We start from the raw sequence: 25519 nt of genomic DNA on the forward strand, positions 1-25519 counted from the left end.
TTGAAGACCAAGAAAGAACTTCAGCTCCCCCATCATGGACATCTGATATTGCTCTTGCATCATATATCCAAACTCTTCACTGTACTTCCGATTGGTGCAGCCGAAGATAATGTCATCCACATATATTTGGCACACAAACAGTTCACCATCGTATATCTTCGTGAAAAGAGTGGGATCCAGGGAACCAGGTATGAAGCCTTTGCTCTTCAGAAAGTACTTGAGTGTATCATACCAGGCCCTAGGGGCTTGTTTGAGGCCATACAGTGCCTTGTTGAGCTTGTATACCATATCAGGATGTTTTGGATTTTCAAAGCCAGGCGGTTGTGCAACATACACTTCTTCTTCAATCTTGCCATTGAGAAAGGAACTTTTCACATCCATTTGATATAGAAGTATGTTATGATGATTTGCATAGGCCAGCAGTATGCGTATGGCTTCAAGCCTAGCCACAGGAGCAAATGTTTAATCGAAGTCAATGCCCTCCACTTGAGTATATCCTTGAGCAACGAGACGAGCTTTGTTTCTGACAACTTGACCATGCTCATCTTGCTTGTTGCGGTATATCCATTTGGTGCCTATTATGTTGTGCTTCCATAGATCAGGACGCTTAACCAGTTCCCATACATTATTCAGCTCAAACTGTTGAAGCTCTTCTTGCATAGCTTGAATCCATTCAGGTTCCATGAAGGCTTCTTCAACTTTCTTGGGTTCTGATATTGAGACGAATGCGAAGTGCCCACAGAAATTTGCTAGCTGAGTTGCCCTTGAACGAGTGAGTGGACCAGGTGCATTGATGCTATCAATTATTCTTTCAATCTGCACTTCATTGGCAACGCGAGGATGTACAGGGCTGAAAGTGCGTTATATCGACTAGAGGGGGGGGGGTGAATAGGCGATTTTTATGAAAGTCTTCAAAACTTGGGAGTTATGAAGACAAACAGTGAAGATTATGCCTATTACTATGCAGCGGAAGTTAGATTACACTAGGCCAGCCATGGTCATGTATTCAATAGAGTGAAAGCACAGTGACAAATAGCTTCAGTGTAATATGGATCAAGTAGGAAGAAGTTATGAAGCCAAACAGATCATGCATTCACGTTGTGAAGACAAATGATAAAGCAAGCACGCAATGACTTCACAATGAGTAACAGCAAGAGAAGGAAGTGAAGATGAAACCAGTGACTCGTTGAAGATAATGATATGTTGGACCAGTTCCAGTTGCTGTGACAACTGTACGTCTGGTTGGAGCGGCTAGGTATTTAAACCTTAGGACACACAGTCCCGGACACCCAGTCCCGAACACACAGTTCAGGACACCAAGTCCTCACCGTAATCTCCTTGAGCTAAGGTCACTTAGTCCTCACCCAATCACTCTGGTAAGTCTTCAAGGTAGACTCCCAAACCTTCATAGACTTTGTTCACTGGCAATCCACAATGTCTCTTGGATGCTCTGAACGCGACGCCTAACCGTCTGGAGGATTCACAGTCCTGAAGTGTAATAAGTCTTCAGATCACACAGACAAGAAGACTTAAGTGATGCCCAATTTACTCTGGCTCTGGGTGGTTAGGCTTTTCTCCTCACTAGGAATTTTCTCTCAAAGGCTTCGAGGTGGGCTGCTCTCAAACGACAAAAGCCGTGCACTGAAATCTGAGCAGCCAACCGTTTATGGTTGTGGGGGTGGGCTATTTATAGCCACTTGGCAACCTGACCTGATTTGTCCGAAATGACCCTGGGTCACTAAGGAACTGACACGTGTCTCAACGGTCAGATTTCGAACTCTCATGGCAACTTTACTTGGGCTACAAGCAAAGCTGACTTGTCCGGCTCTGGACAAGATTTGCTCTCATTGTCTTCACTCGAAGACATAGGTTTTTGATTTAGGCATCACTTAAGTCATTCTGACTTGTTCTCCTGGACCCCACTTAACAATACGGTGGTTCCTATGACTCAACAAAAATAAAAAGAACTACGAAAGATCTAAGTCTTCGAGTTCCATAGGCTTCATAACGTGTCTTCTGTTGTCATAGTCTTCAATGTGAATATCTTCATATACCACCTTTGACTTCAATGTCTTCATTCATTTTTAGGGGTCATCTCTGGTAGTAAACCGAATCAATGAGGGACTTCTACCTGTGTTTTCCTGCAATTCTCACAAACACATTAGTCCCTCAACTAGGTTTGTCGTCAATACTCCAAAACCAACTAGGGGTGGCACTAGATGCACTTACAATCTCCCCCTTTTTGGTGATTGATGACAAACTAGTTGAAGTTTTCAACGGGGAATATAAAGTGTGAAGTCTGTAAAGGAATTGTCATCATAAGTTGCAAGTGCTCCCCCTGAAGATGTGAATATAAGTTAATTTGCTTTTGGAATGCAAATGCACATGGCAGGTTGTACTTGTGGAGATCAGCTTCAGCTTATGATGACAATCTACTATGCATGTGAAAGTATATGAAGATAATAACATGCATAATGGAAAATGGACGTCTGCAGAATGAGATGAGTGCGGAATTTATCGTCGCACATGCGGAATTTATCTTCACAAAAGGAGTGGTAAAACAAGTAGCAGATGACCATCGAGTTTTAGTGTTTACAACTCAAAAGAACCAAATGAAGCAAAACAAGAGTTGCAAACACGAAGCAAGTATAACAAAACAAGGCACCCGCCCATATTGACCCGCTTGAAGACTATAAACATCATATGCTTCTCCCCCTTTTGTCAGGAATGACCAAAAAGGTTTGAAGACATAGAGTTTTCTACGCGTTCCCAGGCGCAGCAGGGTCGGTGGAGTTGTTTGGCGGTGCTGAGCTTTGAGGTGATGAAGCGGGTGGTGGTGAAGTAGCATCATCATCTTCATCAATGATCCTCGCAGTGACGGTGGCAGCAGATGAGGAATACTCAGAGTCTTCAAGTGACGGTGTGTTGCGCATCACAGCCCTCCTAGGAGGTGTGGTGTCAAATTTGAAGCGCTCTGTGAAGCCATCCTCTTCAAGTTCAGCTTCAGTGCAGATCATTGAGAGCCCTTTCCACGTACGACGGCAAGTCTCATGCGTAACGAAGGCATTCTTGGTGGCCAGGTTTCGAAGACGTTTCAGCCAGTCGTGATGCCTATCTTGCTTTTGGTGAAGGGCCACAAGAAGCTCTCGGTCAGTGAGGACACGAGCACGCTTCTTGGGTCTTGGAGCGTTTGTGCTATCTGTGGCTTCAGTTGATGCTGGTGCACGTGTAGTTCCAGCCATAGGATAGACCCTGGACATGGCTTCAACACCTTCAACATTCTGCGTGAAGCTCTGGTGTTCGGCATTCTGAAGACTTATTGGTTGCTTGGCAGGCTCAGGGTATATTGCTTCAGCAGAGATATCCACATCTGGCAGGAAGATGCGATGGTTTCGGGCTGAGGGCTGATATGAAATTGTAGAGTGCAGTTTGATCAGCCTCATCACCCAAGGGGCATAGATTTTTAGACCAAATAAGTCCGAGCCTGACGCAGCAAGTTGTCGTATGAAAAGATCCTGTGCATTGAAGCATTTGCCATGCATGATATAGAATATGAGAGTCTTCATTGCACCCTCAATCTTGGCATGTGGAGAGTGTCCCTTAATGGGCCAGAGAGTCCGCCGGATAATATGATATATGGTCCTGGGCAGGTACTCTAGGTCTTCAACGAAGAACTCAGTTGGATAGGGTGCATCTTGAGGCAATGGCTTCATCATTGAGAGCATCTGACTCATATTGGGTTCAGGTCTCTGAAATATGCTCTCAATAGCTTCAGAATGAAGTTGACACCCTTCCTCGAAGAATTCGCCTGGAGTGGGCAGGCCAGTGAGCTCAATGATATTGAATGCATTGGCTTCATGATGGACATTTCCGGTCATCCACTCCAGGATCCAAGTCTTAGGATCTCTGTTGTAGCCTTTGATGTGGAGAGTGGCATAAAACTGAAGCAGAAGCTCTTCGTTCCAGTGCTCTTCATCAGTCACGAACGGCAGCAGACCCACTTGCCTGAAGCAGTTCAAAGCTTCCTCAAGACATGGTAGACCAGCAATAGCTTCAACCTCAAGGCGCTTGTGTGGGAAGATGCGACCTTGGTTGTATAAGATGCAAGAATAATAGCTGCGCTGTGAATAGCTCCAGAACCTGTCTGATACAATCCTTTCCCTTGAATAGGGGTTCTTGGAGCTATCGAAAAATGTGTTGTCTGCCTTGAAGCTGTTGACCGGCTCTTTGGCTTTGAGCCAGTCGTGGCGGTTGGGAAGACAATGGAAGTGGCTGCTTGTCTTGATGCCTCTGGTTCACTCACAGCAGGCTGCTTCTTCTTCTTTGCGGCCATCTTGGGGTCGATGCCTGGACGCCCAAGTGCCTTGCGCTTTTCAGCCTCGTTGTAGGCTTGAACACATTTGTCAGCCAATGACTTCATCCTTTCACGCGAGCCTTGAGCTTCAGCACGCTTCTTCAGAAAGTTTTCTTTGAGATCATGTAGCATGATTTTGAAGCTTCTCACTTCCTGCACGCTGAGACTGGCCATGTGCTTCTTGAACTGAGCTTTTTCGTGATCAATTTTCTGCTTCAGCTCAACAATGCGCTGAGCAATGGCCAGTTCTGAAGCAATTGCGCCTTGGAAGGCGACGCTGAGTCCAACAGGCAGCTGCAGATCATTGAAGCTTATATCTGGTGTGTCAAACCATTCATCGATGAAGCTGTGGATGATGGCGACATCAAAGAGAGGCAGATTGTTGAAGATTTCCGCTTCCTCCTTGCTTTTGATGAGCTGTTCTAGTGCGTCATCGCCCAGATCTTCATCACTTGATAGATCAATGGCTTCACTGCGCAGAATGGCAGCAGCAGTGAGCTCTTTGCCTGTGTGTTGCTGGGGCTCCTTATCCTTCAGGGGCTTGGAGATGCGGGATACATCTTCAGACTGCACACTGACTTCAGGAGGTGCAGTTTTCAATGGCTTCGCCCTTGAGATTTTTGAGGCAGGGGCCGGCTTCGAAGCTTTTGGTTTCTTTGTCTGCTTTGGCTTCGGCACAGCAGGAGCTTCATCAGACTCAGAATCAGCTGGAGGGTCATTCACAGCAGTCCCTTGGACTAAGATGTGGGTGATCAGGCCCTCAAGATTGGCAAATGGACCGATGATATTGGGTTCCGCGTCGCGTGTGCCATCTGCCCTTGGTGAGGAGGGACCAGGATTGAAGTCAAGCCCAAATTTCTTCTTGTTTAGCTTCGCAGACTGTTGAGCAAACTGAAAGTTGTGTTTGAAGAGATTGTCGTCACGACACCAGAGAAGTGACGACGGATGTGCATCATCAGGCTGTGGTCCTCGGACCATGCATGGGTAGAAGCCTTGAGCAATGGCTTCATCTCTGGTTCTGGGTACAAGGTTCTTGTATAAGATATCCCCCCATGGACTCTTGATTGCATTCTTTTCAGCATACTCCTGGGTGACGAAGCGGTATTTGAACCACTGTTCTGCCCAATAGCGTCGAATCCATTGGATTCGGGTTTTGCGCTGCCCATAGCTCTCTTCTGGATCTGTTTTGTACATTTCTGCCAAGTCTTCAGGCAGATCCTTGGAAGTTCCCTCACGTCTCTGTCTGCCCCCCTTTCTTGCTGCTGCAACTGAAGCCATAAACTTTAACTTGAAAGGCTTCAAAACTTTCAAAGGCTTCAAAGGCTTCCTTTTTCTGGACAAACAGGAACTGGCTTCAGGAGAGTTTATGTGATGCTGTAGGAATTCTGCAAATGAATGCAGACTATGAGAACCGAAGGATTCTCCCACGGACATGTACCTGTGACAGCATTAAGGTGCGAGGGAAGGGGAAGAGGTCATATGCATTTTCAGAAGGTTTTGAAGATTAATCAGTTTAGAAGACATTGACCTCATTGTGCGAAGACATTCACTTATAGATAAGAAGTTGGTTCTAGATTTGTACGAACCCATAGATCAGTACAAGTGAGGAATCTAACTACTTTATGAAGCACAAGTGAATATACTAGGCATGTTATGAGATGCAGCGAGAGATCTAACTGGTGTGAAGAGAAACTTCTTATGGTTGAAAGTGATAGAACCAGGAGATCAAAAGAGGCTGTAAAAAGAAGTTTTATTTACCACACTAGAACTGCTAGACGGAAGGAAGTTGATGCCGAGCAGTTCAGTCCTCCGTGCCCTAACTTGGCGACGGAAAACACCTACGGCGACGGCGGAGAGGACGATGTCCGCGGTCGGCGTGAGGACGGCGTTGGAGAGGTTGCGGCAGCGAAGCGCTTCGTCTCCGGCGTCGTCGAGTGCTAGCGGTGGCGCTAGGGTTCGTGCAAGGATGGAAGAAGGAGATAATGACTGCGGTAAGTGTGAATTTATAGACTCAGAGGCGGCACTGTGCTATTACGCAGGTGCCCCTGGCGGTTCGCATTTGAGGCACGCGTGGCCAGTTAGCGGAAGTTTGGGGTTTGTTCCACGTCCCACGCACGCCTAAATTGTCGGGCGGTCGTTCCTGCTTCTCCGGATTATGTGGAGGAATGAGCATTAAAAACGGACTTTTATGGTTGTCTCTATGTCTTCAGCTGACAAGGACACAGTGAAGACATTCGACAGTTTCAACAGAATGCATATGACTTGGAGAGATAGAGTTTGAGATAGAAAGCATAGAGAGGTTAGGGTCCGATCACATTCACTTAGTTCAAAAGATTCAACCAAGAAGACATAGCTATAAGTGAATGCTGTAGAGGACAGAACACTTAGAGCATATATATATAATCATCATAGTGAAGATAATCATGAAGACATGTTAAGTTCGAAGCCAAACCAATGTGAAGATATTGCAAGGTAACGCCATGAGTTAAACACTTCAAAATGGAACGTTTGGTGGTGGCGTTACCCACCGTATAGGAAGTATTAGACCCAGACACGGCGCACAATTATTGTGGCGCTCCGAAGTCAAATTCCTCATTAATGTATTCACACTTAGAATGTATGTCTTCATTGATTTAAGATATACTTTACTTTGTGCGTTGCACATCTAAGTCATCAATATGCATAAGTGTTAGGATGTGTGCCTGATCACAGGACATTTGAGGATTCCAAGATATTTAGCTCACACCGTAACTTGCAAAACCTCTTCTCATCCAAGGGCTTGGTGAAGATATCTGCCAATTGCTCTTCAGTGTTGACGTGTATGATATCAATGTCTTCCTTCACAACATGATCTCTGAGAAAGTGATGGCGAATTTCAATGTGCTTTGTCTTCGAGTGCTGAACTGGGTTGTTGGCAATCTTGATGGCGCTTTCGTTGTCGCAGTAAAGTGGCACTTGCTTCAGATGAATGCCATAATCCTTGAGTGTTTGCTTCATCCACAGAAGCTGAGCGCAGCAAGATCCAGCAGCAATGTATTCAGATTCAGCAGTGGAGAGAGATACATAGTTCTGCTTCTTTGAAGACCAACATACAAGTGATCGTCCCAGAAAGTGACATGTGCCTGATGTAGACTTGCGATCAACTTTGTCACCAGCATAATCAGCATCCGAAAATCCAACCAAATCAAACTCTGAGCCCTTTGGATACCATAATCCTAGAGTTGGGGTGTGAGCCAAATATCGAAGAATTCGCTTCACAGCTAAGTGATGCGACTCCTTTGGTGCCGCTTGAAATCGAGCACACATGCAAACACTAAGCATGATATCTGGCCTAGATGCACATAAATAAAGCAAAGACCCAATCATGGAGCGGTATACCTTTTGATCGAACTCTTTACCATTGTCGTCAGGACCTAGATGATGTTTGGCTGGCATTGGTGTTGTGAAGCCTTTGCAGTCTTGCATACCGAACTTCTTCAGGCAATCTTTGAGATACTTCTCTTGAGATATGTTGATGCCATTGCGCTGTTGTCGGATTTGAAGACCAAGAAAGAACTTCAGCTCCCCCATCTTGGACATCTGATATTGCTCTTGCATCATATATCCAAACTCTTCACTGTACTTCCGATTGGTGCAGCCGAAGATAATGTCATCCACATATATTTGGCACACAAACAGTTCACCATCATATATCTTCGTGAAAAGAGTGGGATCCAGGGAACCAGGTATGAAGCCTTTGCTCTTCAGAAAGTACTTGAGTGTATCATACCAGGCCCTAGGGGCTTGTTTGAGGCCATACAGTGCCTTGTTGAGCTTGTATACCATATCAGGATGTTTTGGATTTTCAAAACCAGGTGGTTGTGCAACATACACTTCTTCTTCAATCTTGCCATTGAGAAAGGAACTTTTCACATCCATTTGATATAGAAGTATGTTATGATGATTTGCATAGGCCAGCAGTATGCGTATGGCTTCAAGCCTAGCCACAGGAGCAAAACTTTCATCGAAGTCAATGCCCTCTACTTGAGTATATCCTTGAGCAATGAGACGAGCTTTGTTTCTGACAACTTGACCATGCTCATCTTGGTTGTTGCGGAATATCCATTTGGTGCCTATTATGTTGTGCTTCCGTGGATCGGGACGCTTAACCAGTTCCCATACATTATTCAGCTCAAACTGTTGAAGCTCTTCTTGCATAGCTTGAATCCATTCAGGTTCCATGAAGGCTTCTTCAACTTTCTTGGGTTCTGATATTAAGACGAATGCGAAATGCCCACAGAAGTTTGCTAGCTGAGTTGCCCTTGAACGAGTGAGTGGACCAGGTGCATTGATGCTGTCAAGTATTCTGTCAATCTGCACTTCATTTGCAACACGAGGATGTATGGGGCGAAGACTTTGCTCTTGCTGATCTGCGTTGTTGTTTGGAGGAATGTCTTCATGCTGAGCATTGTCTTCATGTTGATCAGGTGCTGAGATGATGAGTTCTTCTTCAGGATGAGCTTCAGAAGGCATAGTCTCTCCAGTTCCCATAAGCTTGATTGATTCACTAGCTGGGACTTCATCTAGCACATTTGGCAGTTGCTCTCTTTGTGAACCATTTGTTTCATCAAACCGCACATCCACCGTTTCGACCACTTTGTAATGGAAGAGATTGAAGACTCTGTAGGAGTGTGAATCCTTTCCATATCCAAGCATAAAGCCCTCATGTGCTTTTGGTGCAAACTTTGAGGTGTGATGTGGGTCCTTGATCCAGCACTTTGCACCAAATACTCTGAAGTAACTGACATTTGGCTTCTTGCCAGTTAGGAGTTCATAAGATGTCTTGTTCAGAAGCTTGTGAAGATAAACACGATTGATTGTATGGCATGCAGTATCAATGGCTTCAGTCCAGAATTTTCTTGGAGTCTTGTATTCATCTAGCATTGTTCTGGCCATTTCAATGAGTGTTCTGTTCTTGCGTTCGACGACGCCATTCTGCTGTGGCGTGTACGGAGCTGAGAATTCATGTGAGATGCCCAAGGTATCAAGATATGTATCAAGGCCAGTGTTCTTGAATTCAGTGCCATTATCACTTCTAATGTGCTTTATCTTGGCGCCAAAATTGTTCATAGCTCGATTGGCGAAGCGTCTGAAGACATCCTGCACTTCAGTCTTGTAAAGGATTATGTGTACCCAAGTATATCTAGAGTAATCATCAACAATGACGAAGCCATAGAGGCAAGCAGTAGTAGTAAAAATTGAGTAGTGAGTGGGACCGAAAAGATCCATGTGGAGCAGTTCGAAGGGTTGTGTAGTAGTCATGATTGTCTTCGAAGGATGTTTTGCCCTTGTCATCTTCCCTGCTTCACAGGCACCGCATAAATGATCTTTCTTGAACGTGACGCCCTCGATGTCTATGACATGCTTCTTCTTCGCAAGGGTGTGGAGGTTCCTCATGCCAGCATGCCCAAGCCTCCGATGCCAAAGCCAGCATTCTGAAGCTTTTGCAAGAAGGCATACCGCAAGTTGTGGTCCTGCTGAGAAATCTACCACGTACAAATCACCTTTCCGATACCCTTCAAACACTAGAGATTTGTCAGATTCCATTAGCACCAGGCAGCGATATTTTCCAAACATTACAATCATATTCAGATCGCAAAGCATTGAGACAGACATTAAGTTGAAGCCAAGGGATTCAACAAGCATGACTTTATCCATGTGTTGATCCTTTGAGATTGCAACTCTACCTAGACCCAATACCTTACTTTTACCAGTGTCAGCAAATGTGATGTGGCTCTTGTCGGATGGACGTAATGTTGAGTCCATAAGAAGGCTTCTTCTGCCAGTCATGTGATTTGTACACCCACTGTCAATAATCCATTCTGAAGATTTTGAAGTCGCTGGTGTCGTACCCTACAGTACAGTTAGGGGGATAGGCTTCACGAAGAGAATTGTGAAGCATAAACATTTGACGAACCAGTGGGTTATGAAAACTTAAATCCAGATTAGGACTAATAGGGAGAGTAGCATGCGATTCAGGAACGAAGTACATATTGATCCCATTCGGGCATTTTATCTTGCGCCCTACAAGATTTTTAAGGTCCCCAGCAATAGCATCAGAAGATTTTGTTTTTCTGCTGGAGACCTTTCCCTGCAAAAGAGAGTTAAGCTTTCTTAACCACCCACATCTTCAAGGGTGGCTTAGAAGCAATAAGTCTAAGTGCAGCATCTGAGAATTTTGGCTTTGAAGCCTTAGCAAACAGTCTAGCAGGTGGACAATAATACTCATAGGAATAAGCAGAATAATTTTTGGTCACATGAACACGGTTCGATGAACTGCTCTCATACTCATGTGCCTGAGTATGGTTTCCCTGCAAAACATTTGTGTTAGTGTGACTCAGGTGAGTCCTCTGTTTGTATGAAGCCATTGGACCGTATGAAGCCTTTGGTCTGAGATTTGTCTTCTTCAAGTGAGGTGTGATGAAGACATTCACAGGAAGATTTTCCAGACACTTTTTGGAAACCCAGATCTTCTTCATAGGCGGTCCATTCCTGCAGTTAGTACCAATGTACCTGGCAAACACTTCACCATTCTGATTCTTAAACAGTTTATAGTTTGCATCAAAGGATTCATCAATGATAATGGGGTTAGCACAAGTGAAGCCAGATAAGTTGGATGGATCTGCTGAAAGTTCCTTTGCAGCAACCCATGTGGTTTTGGGGTACTGCTCAGGTTTCCAGTAAGAGCCATCTGCATTGATTTTCCTCACAAATCCAACACCCTCTTTCCTAGGGTTTCGATTCAGGATCTGCTTCTTGAGGACATCACATAGTGTCTGATGTCCTTCAAGACTTTTGTACATCCCTGTTTCAAGCAATGTCTTCAACATAGCATTCTCATCAGCAATAGCAGTGGTATCCTCAGCAGAGGGGTTAGTTACCACGTCAACAGTTGAAGATATTGCAACAGCAGTAGAAGTGGAACATTCAGCAACAGAATTAGCATTATCACGCTCAATGCATTTAAGACATGGTGGTTCAAATCCTTCCTGAGCGGGACTGATCTGTTCGGAGCGAAGTGACCCGTTTTCCTTTTGAAGATCTTCATGAGCCACCCTCAATTTCTCAAGTTCTTGCTTCCTTTGAAGATAATCATAGGAAAGCTTTTCATGAGTTGTTGAGAGAGTATCATGACGATCTTCAAGTTCCTGATACTTAACGTGAAGGTTTTTTATGTCTTCAATTAAGGATTCAGATCGAGTCATTTCAGCACCCAACAGATCATCGCTTCTGTCTAACAGTTTTTGAATATGTTCCATAGCTTTCTGTTGTTCAGTTGCGATTTTAGCAAGTGTTTTGTAGCTAGGTTTTGAATCACATTCAGAGTCATCGTCACTAGATGTTTCATAGCGAGTAGTGCGTGTGTTTACCTTGGCACCGCGTGCCATGAAGCAGTAGGTAGGAGTGGAGTCGTTCTTGTCATTTGCGTTGGTGTCGGTGATGCAGTCATTGTCTTCAGTGTTGAAGATGGACTTGGCGACGTATGCTGTAGCCAGACTCGCAATGCCAGAATCAGACTCCTCCTCAGACTCCACCTCTGCCTCCTCAGATGCGGACTCCTCCTCTGAATCCATCTCCTTTCCAACAAACGCACGTGCCTTGCCAGATGAGCTCTTCTTGTGTGATGAAGACTTTGAGGAAGACTTGGAAGAAGACTTTGAGTATTTCTTCTTCTTCTTGTCGTCAGAATCATATTCCTTGCTCTTCTTCTTCCTTCTGTTCTCATTGTCCCACTGTGGACACTCAGAGATGAAGTGTCCAGTTTTCTTGCACTTGTGACATGTTTTCTTCTTGTAGTCATGAGCAGAAGCTTCATCATTCCTTGAGCTTGATCGTGAAGATTTTCTGAAGCCTTTCTTCTTGGTGAATTTTTGGAACTTCTTCACTAGCATTGCAAGTTCTCTTCCAATGTCTTCAGGATCATCAGAACTGCAGTCAGATTCTTCTTCAGATGAGGAGACAGCTTTTGCCTTCAAGGCGCGAGTTCGCCCATAGTTTGGACCGTAGATATCTCTTTTCTCAGAAAGCTGAAACTCGTGTGTGTTGAGCCTCTCAAGTATGTCAGACGGATCGAGTGTCTTGAAATCAGGACATTCTTGAATCATCAGGGCCAGGATGTCAAACGAACTATCAAGTGATCTCAGCAGCGTTTTGACGATTTCATGTTTGGTGATTTCAGTGGCGCCGAGGGCTTGAAGCTCATTTGTGATGTCAGTGAGTCTATCAAATGTGTGCTGGACATTCTCATTGTCATTTCACTTGAAGCGGTTGAAGAGATTGCGAAGGACACTGATTCGTTGATCTCTCTGGGTTGAGATGCCTTCATTGACCTTGGAGAGCCAGTCCCAGACCAGTTTGGATGTCTTCAAGGCACTCACACGGCCATACTGTCCTTTGGTCAGATGACCACATATGATGTTCTTGGCAGTAGAGTCCAGTTGAACGAATTTCTTGACATCAGCAGCAGTGACACCTTCTCCAGCCTTGGGAACGCCGTTCTCGACGACATACCATAGGTCGACGTCAATGGCTTCAAGATGCATGCGCATCTTATTCTTCCAGTAGGGATACTCAGTTCCATCGAAGACGGGGCACGCAGCGGAGACTTTGATTATCCCTGCAGTCGACATAACTAAAACTCCAGGTGGTTAAACTGAATCACACATAACAAGGGAGCACCTTGCTCTGATACCAATTGAAAGTGCGTTATATCGACTAGAGGGGGGGTGAATAGGCGATTTTTATGAAAGTCTTCAAAACTTGGGAGTTATGAAGACAAACAGTGAAGATTATGCCTATTACTATGCAACGGAAGTTAGATTACACTAGGCCAGCCATGGTCATGTATTCAATAGAGTGAAAGCACAGTGACAAACAGCTTCAGTGTAATAAGGATCAAGTAGGAAGAAGTTATGAAGCCAAACAGATCATGCATTCACGTTGTGAAGACAAATGATAAAGCAAGCACGCAATGACTTCACAATGAGTAACAGCAAGAGAAGGAAGTGAAGATGAAACCAGTGACTCGTTGAAGACAATGATATGTTGGACCAGTTCCAGTTGCTGTGACAACTGTACGTCTGGTTGGAGCGGCTAGGTATTTAAACCTTAGGACACACAGTCCCGGACACCCAGTCCTGAACACACAGTTCAGGACACCAAGTCCTCACCGTAATCTCCTTGAACTAAGGTCACTTAGTCCTCGCCCAATCACTCTGGTAAGTCTTCAAGGTAGACTCCCAAACCTTCACAGACTTCGTTCACTGGCAATCCACAATGTCTCTTGGATGCTCTGAACGCGACGCCTAACCGTCTGGAGGATTCACAGTCCTCAAGTGTAATAAGTCTTCAGATCACACAGACGAGAAGACTTAAGTGATGCCCAATTTACTCTGGCTCTGGGTGGTTAGGGCTTTTCTCCTCACTAGGAATTTTCTCTCAAAGGCTTCGAGGTGGGTTGCTCTCAAACGACAAAAGCCGTGCACTGAAATCTGAGCAGCCAACCGTTTATGGTTGTGGGGGTGGGCTATTTATAGCCACTTGGCAACCCGACCTGATTTGTCCGAAATGACCCTGGGTCACTAAGGAACTGACACGTGTCTCAACGGTCATATTTCGAACTCTCATGGCAACTTTACTTGGGCTACAAGCAAAGCTGACTTGTCCGGCTCTGGACAAGATTTGCTCTCATTGTCTTCACTCGAAGACATAGGTTTTTGATTTAGGCATCACTTAATTCATTCTGACTTGTTCTCCTGGACCCCACTTAACAGTACGGTGGTTCCTATGACTCAACAAAAATAAAAAGAACTACGAAAGATCTAAGTCTTCGAGTTCCATAGGCTTCATAACGTGTCTTCTGTTGTCATAGTCTTCAATGTGAATATCTTCATATACCACCTTTGACTTCAATGTCTTCATTCATTTTTAGGGGTCATCTCTGGTAGTAAACCGAATCAATGAGGGACTTCTACCTGTGTTTTCCTGCAATTCTCACAAACACATTAGTCCCTCAACTAGGTTTGTCGTCAATACTCCAAAACCAACTAGGGACTAGATGCACTTACAAGGGCGAAGACTTTGCTCTTGCTGATCTGTGCTGTTGTTAGGAGGAATGTCTTCAGGCTGAGCATTGTCTTCATGTTGATCAGGTGCTGAGATGATAAGTTCTTCTTCCGGATGAGCTTCAGAAGGTATAATCTCTCCAGTTCCCATTAGCTTGATTGATTCACTAGCTGGAATCTCATCTAGCACATTTGGCAGTTGCTCTCTTTGTGAACCATTTGTCTCATCGAACCGCACATCCACTATTTCAACCACTTTGTAATGAAAGAGATTGAAGACTCTGTAGGAGTGCGAATCCTTTCCATATCCAAGCATAAAACCTTCATGTGCTTTTGGTGCAAATTTTGAGGTGTGATGTGGGTCCTTGATCTAGCACCTTGCGCCAAATACTCTGAAGTAACTGACATTTGGCTTTTTGCCAGTAAGGAGCTCATAAGATGTCTTGTTCAGAAGCTTGTGAAGATAAACACGATTGATTGTATGGCATGCAGTGTCAATGGCTTCAGTCCAGAATTTTCTTGGAGTCTTGTATTCATCTACCATCGTTCTGGCCATCTCAATGAGTGTTCTGTTCTTGCGTTCGACGACGCCATTCTGCTGTGGCGTGTACGGAGCTGAGAATTCATGTGTGATGCCCAAGGTATCAAGATATGTATCAAGGCCAGTGTTCTTGAATTCAGTGCCATTGTCACTTCTGATGTGCTTTATCTTGGCGCCGTAATTGTTCATGGCTCGATTGGCGAAGCGTATGAAGACATCCTACACTTCAGTCTTGTAAAGAATTATGTGCACCCAAGTATATCTACAATAATCATCAGCAATAACGAAGCCATAGAGGCAAGCAGTAGTGGTAAAAGTTGAGTAGTGAGTGGGACCAAAAAGATCCATGTGAAGCAGTTCGAAGGGTCGAGTAGTGGTCATGATTGTCTTCGAGGGATGTTTTGCCCTCGTCATCTTCCCTGCTTCACAGGCACCGCATAAGTGATCTTTCTTGAACTTGACGCCCTCGATGCCTATGACATGCTTCTTCTTCGCAAGGGTGTGGAGGTTCCTCATGCCAGCATGCCCAAGCCTCCGATGCCAAAGCCAGCATTCTGAAGCTTTTGCAAGAAGACATACTGCAAGTTGTGGCCCTGCTGAGAAATCTACCACATACAGATCATCTTTTCGATACCCTTCAAACACTAGAGACTTGTCAGATTCCATTAGTACAAGGCAACGATATTTTCCAAACAATACGATCATGTTCAAATCGCAAAGCATTGAGACAGACATTAAGTTGAAGCCAAGGGATTCAACAAGCATGACTTTATCCATGTGTTGATCCTTTGAGATTGCAACTCTACCTAGACCCAATACCTTACTTTTACCAGTGTCAGCAAATGTGATGTGGCTCTTGTCAGATGGACGTAAGGTTGAGTCCATAAGAAGGCTTCTTTTGCCAGTCATGTGATTTGTACACCCACTGTCAATAATCCATTCTGAAGACTTTGAAGACGCTGGTGTCGTACCCTACAGTGCAGTTAGGGGGATAGGCTTCATGAAGAGAATTGTGAAGCAAAAACATTTGACGAACCAGTGGGTTATGAAAACTTAGATCCAGATTAGGACTAATAGGGAGAGTAGCATGCGATTCAGGAACAAAGTACATAATGATGCCATTCGGGCATTTTATCTTGCGCCCTACAAGATTTTTAAGGTCCCCAGCAATAGCGTCAGAAGATTTTGGTTTTCTGCTGGAGACCTTTCCCTGCAAAAGAGAGTTAATCCTTCTTAGCCACCCACATCTTCAAGGGTGGCTTAGAAGCAATAAGTCTAAGTGCAGCATCTGAGAATTTTGGCTTTGAAGCCTTAGCAAACAGTCTTGCAGGTGGACAATAGTACTCATAAGAATAAGCAGAATAATTTTTGGTCATATGAACATGACGGTTTGATGAACCGCTCTCATATTCATATGCCTGAGTATGGTTTCCCTGCAAAACATTTGCGTTAGTGTGACTCAGGTGAGTCCTCTGTTTGTATGAAGCCTTTGGACCGTATGAAGCCTTTGGTCTGAGGTTTGTCTTCTTCAAGTGAGGTGTCATGAAGACATTCACAGGAAGATTTTCCAGACACTTTTTCGGAACCCAAATCTTCTTCATAGGCGGCCCATTCCTGCAGTTAGTACCAGTGTACCTGGCAAACACTTCACCATTCTGATTCTTAAACAGTATATAGTTTGCATCAAAGGATTCATCAATGATAATGGGGTTAGCATAAGTGAAGCCAGATAAATTGGATGGATCTGCTGAAGGTTCCTTTGCAGCAACCCACTTGGTTTTGGGGTACTGCTCAGGTTTCTAGTAAGAGCCATCTGCATTTATTTTCCTTACGAACCCAACACCCTCTTTCCTAGGGTTTCGGTTCAGAATCTGCGTCTTGAGGACATCACATAATGTCTGATGTCCTTTAAGACTTTTGTACATCCCTGTTTCAAGCAATGTCTTCAACCTAGCATTCTCATCAGCAATAGCAGTGGTATCCTCAGCAGAGGGGTTAGTTACCACATCAACAGTTGAAGATATTGCAACAGCAGTAGAAGTGGAACATTCAGCAACAGAAGTAGCATTATCACGCTCAATGCATTTAAGACATGGTGGTTCAAATCCTTCCTGAGCGGAACTGCTCTGTTCGGTGCGAAGTGACTCGTTTTCCTTTTGAAGATCTTCATGAGCTGCTCTCAATTTCTCAAGTTCTTGCTTCCTTTGAAGATAATCATAGGAAAGCTTTTCATGAGTTGTTGAGAGAGTATCATGACGATCTTCAAGTTCCTGATACTTAACGTGAAGATTTTTTATGTCTTCAATTAAGGATTCAGATCGAGTCATTTCAGCACCCAACAGATCATCGCTTCTGTCTAACAGTTTTTGAATATGTTCCATGGCTTTCTGCTGTTCAGTTGCAATTTTAGCAAGTGTTTTGTAACTGGGTTTTGAATCACAATCAGAGTCATCGTCACTAGATGTTTGATAGTGAGTAGTGCGTTTGTTTACCTTGGCACCGCGTGCCATGAAGCAGTAGGTGGGAGTGGAGTCGTCCTTGTCATTTGCATCGGTGTCGGTGATGAAGTCATTGTCTTCAGTGTTGAAGATGGACTTGGCGACGTATGCTGTAGCTAGACTTGCAATGCCAGAATCAGACTCCTCCTCAGACTCCACCTCCGCCTCTTCAAACGCAGACTCCTCCTCTGAATCCATTTCCTTGCCAACAAACGCACGTGCCTTGCCAGATGAGCTCTTCTTGTGTGATGAAGACTTTGAGGAAGACTTGGAAGAAGACTTTGGGTATTTCTTCTTCTTCTTCTTGTCGTCAGAGTCATATTCCTTGCTCTTCTTCTTCTTTTTGTTCTCATTGTCCCACTGTGGACACTCAGATATGAAGTGGCCAAGTTTCTTGCACTTGTGACATGTTTTCTTCTTGTAGTCATGAGCAGAAGCTTCATCATTCCTTGAGCTTGATCGTGAAGACTTTCTGAAGCCTTTCTTCTTGGTGAATTTTTGGAACTTCTTCACTAGCATTGCAAGTTCCCTTCCAATGTCTTCAGGATCATCAGAACTGCTGTCAGATTCTTCTTCAGATGAGGAAACAACTTTTGCCTTCAAGGCACGAGTTCGCCCATAGTTTGGACCGTAGATATCTCTTTTCTCAGAAAGCTGAAACTCATGTGTGTTGAGCCTCTCAAGTATGTCAGATGGACCGAGTGTCTTGAAATCAGGACGTTCTTGAATCATCAGGGCTAGGATGTCAAACGAACTATCAAGTGATCTTAGCAGCGTCTTGACGACTTCATGTTTGGTGATCTCAGTAGCGCCGAGGGCTTGAAGCTCATTTGTGATGTCAGTGAGTCTGTCAAATGTGTGCTGGACATTCTCATTGTCATTTCGCTTGAAGCGGTTGAAGAGATTGCGAAGGACACTGATTCTTTGATCTCTCTGGGTTGAGATGCCTTCATTGACCTTGGAGAGCCAGTCCCAGACTAGCTTGGATGTCTTCAAAGCACTCACACGGCCATACTGTCCTTTGGTCAGATGACCACAGATGATGTTCTTGGCAGTAGAGTCCAGTTGAACGAATTTCTTGACATCAGCAGCAGTGACACCTTCTCCAGCCTTGGGAATGCCGTTTTTGACGACATACCATAGGTCGACGTCAATGGCTTCAAGATGCATACGCATCTTATTCTTCCAGTAGGGATATTCAGTTCCATCGAAGACGGGGCACGCAGCGGAGACTTTGATTATCCCTGCAGTCGACATAGCTAAAACTCCAGGTGGTTAAACCGAATCACACAGAACAAGGGAGCACCTAGCTCTGATACCAATTGAAAGTGCGTTATATCGACTAGAGGGGGGGGGGGTGAATAGGCGATTTTTATGAAAGTCTTCAAAACGTGGAAGTTATGAAGACAAACAGTAGAGATATGCCTATTACTATGCAGCGGAAGTTAGACTACACTAGGCAAGCCATGGTCAAGTATCAACAGAGTGAAAGCACAGTGACAAATAGCTGTAGTGTAATTAGGATCAGGTAGGAAGATACTATGAAGCCAAACAGATCATACACTCACGTTGTGAAGACAAAAGATAGAACAGACACGCAATGACTTCACAATGAGTAATCAGTAAGTAAAAGGATGTGAAGATGAAACCAGTGACTCGTTGAAGACAATGATGTGTTGGACCAGTTCCAGTTGCTGTGACAACTGTACGTCTGGTTGGAGCGGCTAGGTATTTAAACCTTAGGACACACAGTCCCGGACACCCAGTCCTGAACACGCAGCTTAGGACACCAAGTCCTCACCGTATTCTCCTTGAGCTAAGGTCACATAGTCCTCGCCCAATCACTCTGGTAAGTCTTCAAGGTAGACTCCCAAACCTTCACAGACTTCATTCACTGGCAATCCACAATGTCTCTTGGATGCTCTGAACGCGACGCCTAACCGTCTGGGGATGCACAGTCCTCAAGTGTAATAAGTCTTCAGATCACACAGACAAGAAGACTTAAGTGATGCCCAATATTCTCTGGCTCTGGGTGGTTAGGGCTTTTCTCCTCACTAGGAATTTTCTCTCAAAGGCTTCGAGGTGGGTTGCTCTCAAACGACAAAAGCTGTGCACTGAAATCTAAGCAGCCAACCGTTTATGGTTGTAGGGGGTGGGCTATTTATAGCCACTTGGCAACCCGACCTGATTTGTCCGAAATGACCCTGGGTCACTAAGGAACTGACACGTGTCTCAACGGTCAGATTTCAAACTCTCATGGCAACTTTACTTGGGCTACAAGCAAAGCTGACTTGTCCGACTCTGGACAAGATTCGCTCTCATTGTCTTCACTCGAAGACATAGGTTTTTGGTTTAGGCATCACTTCAGTCATTCTGACTGGTTCTCCTGGACCCCACTTAACAGTACGGTGGTTCCTATGACTCAACACAAAAGAAAAAGAACTACGAAAGATCTAAGTCTTCGAGCTCCATAGGCTTCATAACGTGTCTTCTTTTGTCATAGTCTTCAGTGTGAATATCTTCATACACCACCTTTGACTTCAATGTCTTCATACATTTTTAGGGGTCATCTCTGGTAGTAAAACCGAATCAATGAGGGACTTCTACCTGTGTTATCCTGCAATTCTCAAAAACACATTAGTCCCTCAACTAGGTTTGTCGTCAATACTCCAAAACCAACCAGGGGTGGCACTAGATGCACTTACACCTCTGCTGCGATCAAGAACAAATAGGGGGAGATCGGGTCTCCCTGCCAGATACCTCATGTAGGCTTGAACGATTCTAGCTTTTCTCCATTGAAGCACACTGAAAATGAAACTGAGGAAATCATGCCCATGACAATATCTATCCAGTGACCGTCAAAACCCAATTTTGTCATGATACCTCGCAAATAGTCCCACTCTAATCTGTGATACGCCTTCATCATATCCAGTTTTAGAGCACAGAAGCTGTTGGACTTTGATCTGGACCTCTTCATGAAGTGCAAACATTCATATGCGCAAATGATGTTATCAGTGATGAGCCTTCCGGGGACAAAAGCAGATTGCTCCTCCGATATTATGTCAGGTAATATCACTTTCAATCTATTGGCTATCACTTTTGAGGCTATTTTATGCAAAACATTGCACAGGCTTATAGGACGAAATTGAGCAAGGACCGTAGGAGTAGTTACCTTTGGGATTAATACAAGCACGGTGTCATTGATGGATTCTGGGCTCTCCTCACCGCTTACAATTCTCAGCACTATGCTTGTTACCTCATCACCACAAACGTCCCAATGCCTCTGATAGAAGTGGGCAGGAAAACCGTCAGGCCCCGGCGCTTTGGTTGGGAACATTTGGAACAGAGCAGTCTTGACTTCCTCCTTAGTGTATGGAGCACATAGCTCCATGTTCATTGCTGCTGTCACCTTGCGTGGCACATGATTTAATGCAGCGTCCATGTTTTGCACCCCCTCGGAGAGATACAAGGACTGATAAAAATCGTGAGCCAACGCCTTTAGCTCTCCAAGATCGGATATCTCCACTCCCAACGAATTCTGAAGCGCCTTGATCATATTTTTCTTCCTCCTGAGACTGGCTCGCAGATGATTTTTTTGTGTGTTTTTGTCTCCCGCTGAAAGCCACTCAATTCTCGCTCTCTGATGCCACATAATTTCTTCTCTATGATACATCTCGATCAACCTCTCGTTGATCTTATGCTCTGCATGTGAGGGGCCTGTCCTCAAGGGATCGTTCTTTAGATCATCCAAAGATTTCTTCAAAGATTTTATCTCTTCTCTCACACTTCCAAACGTGTCATGGCTCCACCTTCCCAGGTCGCTTGCAAGGCTCTGTAGTTTCTGACGCAGCTCATCCACTGTTGGAACAAGTTAACCATGCAATTCAAACAACAAGATGCTTACAAACAACAAGATGCTTACATCTCCACCAAGTTCACAAGTTAACCATGCATACATCTCCACCATGCATACATATCCAACAAGTTCACACATGCATACATCTCCACCAAGTTCACAACAAAAAGCATAACCAAATTCACAAACAAGTTCACATGTTCACACATGCATACATATCCAACAAAGTTTCAAATTCACACCAAGCATAATCATAAAGTTCACAACCATGAGTTCCACCACTTAAAACATGCATATATGCCCACCGGCGACAGCATCCGTGATGCAAACCTACAAGTTCGTTATCACAAGCATGAGTTTTCGAGTTGAAAATGCAAACGATCTATAAGGTTCAAAGTGATACTAAAAAGTAGTACTCTCTCCGTCTCAAAATAAATGTCTCAACTTTATATTAACTTTAGTACAAAATTATACTCCCTCCGTTCTTAAATATTTGTCTTTCTAGACATTTCAAATGGACTATAACAAACGGAGTTATGTAGATATATTTTATAGTGTAGATTCACTTATTTTGCTTTGTATGTAGTCACTTGTTGTAATATCTAGAAAGACAAAATATTTAGAAACGGAGGGAATACTAAGTTTGAGACACTTATTTTGAGACGGAGGGAGTATAAAATAGAAGGACCAATGCTTGTGCACCAGCAGCTCATACAGATTCTCAAAGTGAAACGGCCGGCCCTGAATCTCGTATAAATTCTCAGAGGTCAGAGCTCATCCCGGAGCGCGCCGGCGGCTGTCTGGTACGAGGACGAGCACACCCTGGCCTCTCTGTACACCTTCCCCGGCTGGCAGAGGTAGCCCCTCTCCGGCGCGCAGTGCGAGTCGTCGGAGCAGACGCACAGCCCTTCCATGGCGCAGCCTTCCTTGTCGACGCTCGGGCTCGTCCCGTTGATGCCGAGGACCTGGTCGCTCCACTCGCTGGAGAAGAGCCCATCGGGGTCGTACCTGCCCTTCACCTCCAGGAACTCGCCGGCCTTCGGGTACCTGCCGACGGCACCATCGAAGGCGAAGTTGCGGTTCTTGCCCCAGTGCGGTAAGCCGCCGTACTTGCGCAGCGCCATCTGCTCGAGCTCGTCTATGACGTCCGCGTGCGCGCGGGGCGCGCCGGCGGTGTAGCTCCGGTAGTAGGCGAGGTCGAAGTCAACCGCGTCCTCCGGCCTGGCGAGGTGGGCGGACGACGCCCTGATGTAGCGCGCGAGTAGGCCGCCCCTGGCGTCCAGGCTGCAGAACGCGCGCGGGTTGAGGTCCCGGAGGCGCTTCACGTCGGCGACGAACGCGGCGGCCTTGTGGAGCGGGACGCTGATGGCCGTGTTGTAGATGAAGGTGGCCCCGAGGCGAGGGTCCCACTTGCAGGAGGTGAGGAGACCGTCTTCCGGGCAGTCGATGCATGCGCCGGTCGCCTGCATGCGGTGCTGGTACCCCACCACGGGGTACCCCGTGAAGACCTCGCCGTCGTTGGTGAAGCCGTGCGGCTGCGGCTGACTAGCAGCAGCCGCTGCCGCGGCCGCCGCGCACCTGGCGACGTCGGTGCCGTTCTCCTCCAGCAGCTCCTCTGCGCGCCTGGCCTCGACGCGCCCAAGCGCCGGTCTCGGCCGGAGGATGAGGTGGTCGTTGACGCCGTCGCCCGGCGACGACACGTCCACGCGGTCGTCCTGGCGGTACACGACCTTGCCGCGCCCCGGCTGCCACGCCACGTCGCCGAACTCGTGGAGGCGGCCCCACTCCGCTACCTGGTCCTCCAAGTCCGCGTCGTCGCGCTCCACGAATGTCACCGACCGTTTGAACAGCGGCTGCAATGCCAAAGTGACCTGGGAGACGACGCCGAGGACGCCGAGGGAGACCTTGGCGGCGGCCAGGTCCGGGTGTTGGGCTCCGAGCTCCCTCACCTCCGCGAAGCCCTGGCTGGCCGGCGCCGGCGTCACGATCCTCAGCCCGACGACCTGCTCGTGGACGGCGCCCCCCTTGCCCCACAGCGAGCTCCCGTGCGCGCCCGTGGCGAGCAGGCCCCCGACCGTGACGCCGGACCAGTAGGGCGAGTGCGCCAGCGCGAGCCCCGCGGCGGCCGCTGCCCGGAGCAGGTCCTGGAGGAGCACGCCGCTCTCCACGGTGATGAGCCGCGCAGCGACGTCCAGGCTCACCGTGCCGTTGAGCCGCAGGGTGCTGATGATGGTGCCGTCGCGGCCGCCGGGACACGCGAGCTTGGGAAAGCTGTGGGAGTACCTGGTGGCCACCTTAACCTTGCGCTTCGCCGCCGCCGCGGCCGCCACGGCCGCGACCAGCTCCGCTTCGGTGCGCGGGTACACGACGTTCGCCGCGCGGCAGGTGGCACGGTCCAGGAAGGAGCCGTACGCGTTGGTGACCGTGCAGTCGGACGTTCCGCGGGCGCAGACCACCGGAGCCGGCGGAGGACTGGATCCGGCGAGGTGGAGGAGGAGAAGCCCCACGAGGAGAGTCGCCACAAGTTCCATTGCCATGCATGCATGTGCCTAGTGCTTGGGCGGTTCTCCAGATCTTAGTAGGCGTCGAGGAGACTTCCCGTTGTTTTTCCTTTTCTTTCCTGATTGGCAGGTACTAGGAAACAGCAGCCTGGATGCTTGGGTACAGCATGTGATCACATTGTTTTACCAGTTTCAGGCAATTGAAATTAGGGGCCTTTTGATTCCAATGGTCGGGAAGATAGAAAAAAGAGAGTAGGAATCAACAATTGTCGCTGAGCTCACTGCTGGAAAAAAAAAACCAACATGTTTGCCGAGTACAGAAACATGGGATCGCGGCAAAAGCTCTCTGAGCCGAGTTCGCCTCTCGGCAAACCAAAAATGGGATCGCGGCAAAAGCTATGGAAACATGAGATCATGCGTGATCCAAAGTATGCCGAGAGCCTTGAAGGCATGTACGATAACATAGTCTTATCTTAAGTCTTTCATGTAATTTAAAGATAATAAAAAAAATTTACAATAAGTTGTCTATTAGCCTTATATCTAATAACTAGCTATTCTTAAAAACGTGGCAAGACATATTATGCTAAGAGATGAGATCATCTTTTGTCTTATTTTAAGACAAGCCTTTTCTTATGAGTTCTTTCTCCTCCACCTCATCATTTATATTGACTCGCAGGTCACCATCGTCACCGGCATGATCACCATCCTTTTCAAACATGGTAAGACATAACAAGTAGCATGATCACCATCGTCACCGGCATGACACCATGATCTTCATCATCGTGTCTTCATAAAGTTGTCTCGCCAATTATTACTTCTACTACTATGGCTAACGATTAACAATAAAGTAACGTAATTACATGGCGCTTATATTGACTCGCAGGTAATACAATAAATTAAGACAAATCCTATGGCTCCTGTCGGTTGTCATACTCATCGACATGCAAGTCGTGATTCCTATTACAAGAACATGATCAATCTCATACATCACATATATAATTCATCACATCCTTTTGGCCATATCACATCACATAGCATACCCCGCAAAAACAAGTTAGACGTCCTTTAATTGTTGTTGCATGTTTTACGTGGCTGCTATGGGTTTCTAGTAAGAATGTTTCTTACCTACGAAAAAGCCACAACGGTGATATGCCAATTGCTATTTACCCTTCATAAGGACCCTCTTCATCGAATCCGATCCGAGTAAAGTGGGAGAGACAGACACCCGCTAGCCACCTTATGCAACAAGTGCATGTCAGTTGGTGAAACCTGTCTCACGTAAGCGTAAGTGTAAGGTCGTTCCGGGTCACTTCATCCCACAATGCCGCCAAATCAAGATAGGACTAGTAACGGTAAGTGTTGGTGTCCTGGACTAGGGGGTACTCACCACGTCGTCTCCCGATCTGTTAGATTGGGCCGAGGACCCCCGTGACCGTATACTCATGGGCCAGTTCGGACAACTGCCGCATACATGAAAGATTCCACAAGACTTGGTGATCAAGACAAGGACTCCTCCCCACCGGCGTATTCGGCTAGGACTCTTGTTATCCTAGGCCTCTAGTGCATTATATAAACCGAGACCAGGCTAGTCGATAGATCAGACAACAATCATACCATAGGCTAGCTTCTAGGGTTTAGCCTCCTTGATCTCGTGGTAGATCTACTC

General features: G+C 46.1%; 1 pseudogene; it reads right to left on the minus strand.

Moving 5' to 3' along the window:
- Positions 1-22090: 22090 nt before the first annotated feature.
- LOC147983050 (L-gulonolactone oxidase 2 pseudogene) lies at positions 22091-23889 on the minus strand (annotated as a pseudogene).
- Positions 23890-25519: the final 1630 nt, after the last annotated feature.

This window comes from Triticum urartu, chromosome 2A (genome assembly GCF_056163025.1).
Source record: "Triticum urartu cultivar PI428250 chromosome 2A, HENAU_Tu73, whole genome shotgun sequence".
Taxonomy (NCBI): domain Eukaryota; kingdom Viridiplantae; phylum Streptophyta; class Magnoliopsida; order Poales; family Poaceae; genus Triticum; species Triticum urartu.